Here is an 8,030-nt window from a genome sequence, read left to right as displayed (position 1 = left end):
GAGATGTACTTGAGTTTGTTTTGGGTGTGTTTGTTTGTGATGTGTGCGTGTGTGTATGTATGTGTGCTGCACGGAGACAAACACATTGTGACAAATAATCCCAGAGCTGTGACACCACAGGAAGGAATTCAGCAGACACACGATGAGGCGGGGAAGTGAAAGGAGACGGGCGATGCTGTGTGTTGACAGAGGCTGTTTGCTGATTTGTCCGACACTGAGTTTCCCACAAGCACCTCAGCTCATCCCCACTGTCAGTGTGTGCATCTCAAGATGGACAAACCCTCCCAGCTCTGCAAAGACAAATCAAGGTTGCACCTCTGCAAACTGCAGCTTGGAGCATTATGAAGAGTCAGAACTGTAAGGACATCTGGCAAATGTCTATTAAAATGAATAACTTGAACTCTTTTCCCATAAACGTCTCTTGAAGTAGCTTCTTGACATCACATCCATATTCTGTATCCGGTGGCTGCTAAATCACACTTATATTGAGTGAAACATTCAAAGCCAAGATGCCATTGTTTTATGACTGCAGCATCACATCAAAGAGAAAATATCTAGATGGCTTGTACAGATTCCCTGGAAGTCAGCAGGATGTATTTGGTGTCTTGGGAAGTCTTGGGATCTCCACTAGAATTTCAAATAAAGTTCTGTGACTTTGAACAAAGCGTAGCTGTGCAGCAATGACAAACCCACCCATAGGAGCAGCAGAGCTGAAAAGGGTAATGGCTGAGTACAGTGAATATACAGGACCTTGGAGTGTAACCAGTGAACTGTCCATCCTAATGACACATGCAGGGCAAGAATAACAGGAAGTCGCTGAGATTTAACAGCAGGCAGGAAAAGTGCATTTATTCACTGGTACTGAGTCACTTGGTGCATTCATGGCAGTGTGGTGTGCAAACATTCGCTAAAGATGACTAAATCCCATCTTAACCACTTCCAGCACGGCACTGTAAAACCGGCCTTTGAAGGTGCACTACGTAAAACTGCACATCGTCTAGCAGTCAGTCAGGCCGCTGATGAGAACCATGTAGCCTCAGCCAGCAGCCTCTTTGGCAGGGAGCCAGGCTTCGTTTGGAGGCCCTGTTCAATTTTCAAGTAAAACGCTGGCTGGTAAAACGGTTAAGTGTCAGTGAAACTGTGGCTTAACCAGCGAAGCCGGGGGGAGGAAAGGCAGCGTGTTATGTTTCTCACATTCCTGCTGCGTGGCCTGGACCGATTCAGCGCTGCGACCCCGCCAGCCTTCCACTCAGACTCAACTTTAACCCCCCAGGCTGAGGAGCTCTCTGCGCTCCATCACAGGCCCTGAGAAGTAACTCACCTCACTCTCTACAGAGGTGGACTGCCTCTTCATCTCTGACATTACATTGTCCCCTTATGAAAAAAAAAAAAAAAAAAAAAAACGTGAAATCACATGAAATAAACCACATGTGGTTTTGGAACATGTGATCTACAACCATAGGTGAAAAAAAGCCTTATTGTCTTGCACTTTTTTTTTTCTTTTTTTTTATCAAGGGGGAAAAAACTGGCCAACAGTGGAATATAAAAAACTAACAAAAAACTAAATAACCACAGCACAGAAGCACAAACAACAATTGACAAAACAATCACGGCCTGCTCTAATAAGCTTATTAACACGATGAGTCGGATTATTGCTAATAAGCTTAATATCTTAAGCAGGATATAATTAGGAATACACCCTGGGGCAGAGCACAACATAAATATAACAATGTGCAGGGCATTAAAGAGGTTCAGGATATTAGTATATTAGTATATATCGGTCCACAGATACTGGAGGCGTGAGAGGCTTAATAAGATGTAGCATATGCACACAGTAGAAAAATAAATAGAATAATGCATACACAAAAAGGCAAGCAGTGGTAAAACATTAACCCTCTGAGACCCATGAGCCTGAGGGTGAGCTGCTTCATGTAAGCCTCTGGAATCGAAAAGTTTCCTTTGTGCAGCTAGTGGGTGTTTCTCATATTGAATTGCATAGTGATTGCCCATGGATTATATTTTTATTTTTTTTATTTAAAAAAAATAAAATATTTTATATCAGCCCAATTTGTTTATATTTTGGTATGTATATCATTTTTTTTTTTTGTTAATTTTTTAAATATTTGGATCTCTTTTTTCTGCTGACTTCTTGCTTTTCATCGGGCAAAAGTTTAGATTAATATTATTATTTTATTATAATTATTATTGCTTTAGACTTTGCTGTTTTGTGTTTGTTTATTTGTTTGTTTGTATGACAATCTGGGCTTTCCATAACAGGAAAAACAGAACAGGGAATTATGTTCAGTCTGTCGCTGGGCTCGAGGGTTTCAGATTGTTAAAATTACACAAATAATCACAAATATTCAAAAATAATCACTTAGAGGAGCACAAACCAGCACAGACGAGCTCAGAGGACCTCATAGTTTTCTTCACTTGTATTACCTTTCCTTTCCTAGCTGTTATTTATTTTATGACCTCTCTATGTTTTCTGTTGTTGCTGCTGATCCAAAAAGGGGAACTCTTGATCAGCCAACTTCCCCTCAAAATAATCCTTATCCACTTTCCAGTCGCCTCCCCGTCACCCCTGGGTACTCCCTCTAAAAGCTCCTGCGTTACTGTCCACCACAGGTCACGTTCATGCTGTTTACGCTGCTGCAGCATCAGCTATTATTTGCAGTTGCTACAAAGTTGTGGCCACATTTGGCAAAAGTACAAAAGCATTCAGCAAACACACGGAAACAATCCCAAGCCGATCCCCCAGAGGGGGAAAGGCGGCGAGACAAAACAATGCAACACACAGACACAATGAGGGGATATAAACAAGGATGGGCATGTTTAAGGAGATCCAAGTGTGTGTTTGAGTGTGCCTGAGCTGTGTGTTTATTGCAGTCCTATTGTCTCAGACCTTGCTATCTTCAGCCATGATAACAGAGTAAGCGTGTTTGCGTGGCTTGGGCGAACATCAACACTGTGACGCTCTGAGCTAAAGTTGGGACTCGGATGTTTGTCACTGCTCGCTGCTGGCTTGTGGACGGACTTTGAATTATTTGTGTTGTCCTTCTTTCTGTGTCACAAAAACACTTGGCCTCAGCAACACTCAGGCTAAATTGAGAACTGATTTACTGTTGATTCTTCAGTTTTTACATCTACCTTCCTGGTGTTTTGCAGCTTGTGGAAGCCAGATATGGAGGCTCTGTTTTCAAACAAATACATATGTTTTTACATCCATGCTTCATTTGATGTGAGACAATAAAGAGTACAAGGAAATCTGAACGATTGCAAAGGGGTTAGTGAGGGAATGGCATGCAGTGCTAGTCATACATGCACGCAGAAATCCTCGTCAGTAAGATGTTAGGAGACTATCCAGAACTAACATCAGCATCTCAGAGGCTCGAGAGCCAAAGTTATTAACTGGAGTTGCTCATGTTCTGTGTTCACACACACATACAGTAGTTAGAGGATTGAGAAAGTTTGCATATATGAACAACAGGACCTTTACTTTCAGGGCTGCCATGAAGTTTGCATTCCAAACATCACGCAGTGTCAAGTAGTTCTCCACCATCTGCAAACATGGAGGAGGCCATACAGGGTCTAAGCAAGCCGGCAAAGACAACAACAGAAACAAAGGGTGTTGGGTTGTAGAGTTACTTGGGTGTGATATGAGTCCACATGGTGGTGAAACATCCTCATTAGTTGCTCCGTGCTCTCCTGGGCTGCTAATCCACGATATTGGATTTTTGTTTCTCCATGCAAATAGCATACCTACCTGCAAATAACAGGAAAATATCCATTTAACTTCCTCAAAAAATGGGTACCGGGACTTGTTTTTTATATTGGCATTCTCCACTTTGTTCATGTTCATTTATGCACTAAAAGTGTTATTTTGGAAGCTGTTTTGCTATGGAAGTGAATGGAGAGATAGAAATCCAGTATTATGGATTAGCAGCCCAGGGGTGCACAGAGCAACTGATGAAGATATTTCACCACCGTGGACTCAACACGTTCAGCTTTGCTTTACCATCATAATTTGAATGTGCTTGCAACTTTATGTACTGTCTGGTGGAAGTGTTTTTTTTTTCTGCTTCTACTTCCTTTGTGTATCTCAGGTGAAGCGCTCGGGCAGTGTTGTGCACACGGCACATCAACTACCAGTCCTGCTCCTGTCTGTACTCACACAGTCAGGCTCATTTCCCTCACAGCTAGAGTCAAATGTGGTTCTTGCAAACTGTTTAAGCACTACAATGAGAAGCAACAGCTGTTTTTAGCTACTGATATGAACGAGGCCTCCGTGACTGAATGGAAAAGGGGATGCATGTGTCGTCGGTGAACTTCCTGGCAAACTCCAGGGACTTCAGCAGTGAGATTGTCCTGTCTGATCGCTTGAAAATGAGACATGTTGTCATAATCTGGACGGAGCTTCAGCCACAGCTATTTGATCTGCAAAACCATTCAGACTCAGGAGAGGGGCAGGGCACACAGGGGAGAGCGCAGTTACTCTTGAAGACTTGGCTGGTTTGCCGGTGCAATTTTCTCTGAGACCTTATTACAGAAACATGTCACTGATAAATTACATGTCTATGTTTTTTGTCAGCTGAGTCTAAAGGATCCAACACCCAGAAATTTTGCATAATGAACAAGAACTGAGATGTGCATCAAGCTCATGCTTATACTGGTAATTAAAAAAAAATAGTGCACTGAAAATCTGACACGTCGTCTGTGTACACGGCCCCTAATGTGTCAAAATGAGTGCATGGGGGGGAAAAATACAGATACACAAACCATGCATGAAGCTACAACACCAAAACACATGCAGCTTAAAGGGGCGGTAAAGCGGAATGTTGAGTGATTTTTCAAGTGACTGGATGTAGAAAACATCATGAAACTGCAGTCCTTTCCATGCAGAGAGAGGCCTATCTCTCCTGAGTCAAAGCAGTGGTTTTCTGCAGGAATAAGAGCTGCTTTTGCAAACAATAGCTGGGGTGATTAAATCAGAATATGACCTCACTTTTTACCCCCGCTGCCCCGACTCTTCAGCTGCTGTTACCCTCTGCTAGTCCCAACAAACTGTCCTATCTACCAGTAAACATCAGCTTGTTAGCACGACATGCCAAGAATTATTTTACCCTAACGTTTACAGTGTTGCCAACTTGGCGAGTTGGCAACACTGGTCCCACTAGAGTCCAGGTAATACTGTTACCCTACAAGGGCAGCTAAAGCCCACCCAGCCCTGCTGCACTGGATTCCTGTAGAAAATGCAGCCCCTAAAACTCCATTTTATTACAGTTGGAAAATTTTAGGAACTGTCACATCTTGATGAATGATTAACTTAGTACTCAGCGATAATACTAAATAAGAAAACCCACGTTTAACTGGGTTAATCATCCCATTTTAGGATAACTTTCCTTCCTTTACTCTTCCTTTCTGAATAAACACAGAGACAACCCAGCTGCCTCCCACTGAGCAGCCTCACATCAAAGAGCACTCAAATGGATTTGAGCAGACTTCCCCTTCCTCTCAGCAGCTTCAAACTGGCTTCATCTTATTTTTTTTTCCTAAACTGGAGTTAATAAAAGGGTAATACAGCCTCCACACAGGAGAGCAAGTGTGTGTCTGCGTGCTGAGGGAATAGCTGGCATATGGGAATGAAAATCCAAGGGGATTTCTGAGAGGAAAGGGCAGGGCAACAGGGGGCTTATGACAGTCGTTGCTGGGGTTAGGAGGTGTGTGTGTGTGTGTGTGTGAGTGTGTGTGTGTGTGTGTGTGTGTGTGTGTGTGTGTGAGTGAGTGAGAGTGTGGCAGAGGTCAGGGGCCACTCTGGCTGTGCATATCTGAGAAGATGAACAGAAGGTTTGGGGGTTAGAGGGTGCGAGACAAGACAGGGGGTGGGCTGCAGGGTGTGTGTGTGTGCATGTGTATGTGTGTGTGTATGTGTAGGGGTGTTAAAAGGGATCATGCATTAATGACCGTAAGCTTCAGCCGGAAAACAACAAAGGATAGAACTTGACCTTGAGTCTCCTCATGGTAGGACTGTGTGTGTGGCTGTTTGTGTGTGTATGTGTCTGTGTGTGTGTGTGTGTGTGTGTGTGACAGAGAGAGAGAGAGAGAAAGTCCCTCTAACATCATCTTTAACCATAAACCCTTACACAGTGAGCAAAAATAACCATCAGTGTGGTGTTTTGTATGCGTGTGTGTGTGTGTGTGTGTGTGTGTGTGTGTGTGTGGCCCATACTATGAGGCCGTCCTTTACCTTCCACCCTGACACAGTTGCCAAAAATACCCCTAATTTCCCTGCAGTGTTTAGACATGGGCGGGGATGTCACCCTGTGTTTAGACCGCACCAAGGCTCCACTGCAGCAAGATAATGGCTGGGTGTAATCGCTGTGTTTATTTGTGTGTGTGTGTGTGTGTGTGAGCGAGAGTGTGTGTATGGGAAAGAGAAACCAAGGTGTACAGAGAAAAGTGGCCTGCAGCAGCAGCAGATTGAATGGTGAAAAAAGTCCCACTGAATTAAATTGACTTTCTTGAAGCCACAGACCCCCATTTGAAGTGATTTTGCCTGAGGGGCCCGGATATGAAAAGTTATTTTGGTTTGTGTTAAGTATTAAATTGTTTAGATGTCTAAACTGAACACTGACAAATAGATTCAAAGTGGTGAGATTAAAAGATAATGTGAAAATACGAAGTCAGATATTATTTATTTTTGATATTATACCAGCAATTCCTTATTCAAGCACCCCTGGAAGCCCTTTGTGGACACTTCATGGGTCCATGGGGGCCCCCTTTGAAAGGACTGCCCCAGGGGTTCCTTTCAAAGTGGTGTCCTTTCAAAGTGTTGGCCACTTTGAAAACACAAATTTACTATTTACTGTTTTTTCTTTTTTCCAAATTTCAAAAGAAACAGTACACACTGACTGCACTGCAAACCTGCACCTGCCCTCCTTCTAGGGAGAGGCTAAATTGATATATTGGGCCTGGGACACGCCCTTACTCTGCCACTGATTAGCTAACCATAACCCTGACCCAACCCTAACCCTAATTTTAACCAAGTTAACCAACAAGCATAACCATTAATAGCCAATTAGAGGCAGAGTAGGGTGGGTATGCAGACCCAGAATATTATTTTGTCTCCCATTCCTCCTAAGGTTTCTGAACTATTGAATTATTGAAAGTTCCCCTGAAAACATATGACCCAAGCTAGAACTGTACACACACTGTGGGTTCATTCCTATGTTCCCAGGGTCCTATGTTCCCCAGATCGACATTAGATGGTTAGGGTTAGGATTAATGTGTGCTAACAGAATATTGAACTGGGAAACACAGGGTCCTGGAAACATGGGACAGTAGGGACATGGGACCCTGGGAACATGGAACCCTGAAAACATGGGACATTAGGGACATGGGACCCTGGGAACTTAGAACCCTGGGAACATGGTACCTTGGGAACATGGGACCTTGGGAACATGGTATCCTTGGACCATAGGACCCCAGGAACACAGGACCATGGGAACATGGAACCCCGGGAACATGGAAGCCTGGGGACATGGGATCCTGGGAACATGAGATTCTGGGAGCACAGGACCCTGGGAACACAGATATGCTGGGAACATTGACACACTCTTCACTCCTGTAGATGATGACTGTTTTGAACAGGCTAACTGTATGCTGCATGCAAAGAGTAACCTGACAGTTTTCTTCCCTGACTTCAGACAGTAATGGATGGTGCCTAAGGTTAAGTCAAGATTGCCCAGCCTTGAGACACATTAAAATTTCCTGTGTTGCTATGAATAGGAATTTGGACAGTTCTGGTTGATAGAAATGGCTAACGAGATAGCAGAGGAAGACATGCTTATTTTGGTTATTTTGGCATCCAGTGACATTGGAAATGTCATTAAAGACCCCAGACAATATATTGGAGGCAACCCTGGCACAAAAATAAATCAACCAAACTATCTACTTGTTAAAGAATCCCTAACCTGTCCAAGTAATGTTAGCTTTCCAATGACAGGGTTCCCATACATCCTGGAAAACCT

Source organism: Myripristis murdjan, chromosome 8 (assembly GCF_902150065.1).
Source record: "Myripristis murdjan chromosome 8, fMyrMur1.1, whole genome shotgun sequence".
In the NCBI taxonomy this organism is placed as follows: domain Eukaryota; kingdom Metazoa; phylum Chordata; class Actinopteri; order Holocentriformes; family Holocentridae; genus Myripristis; species Myripristis murdjan.
Note: the sequence above shows the minus strand (reverse complement) of the source record.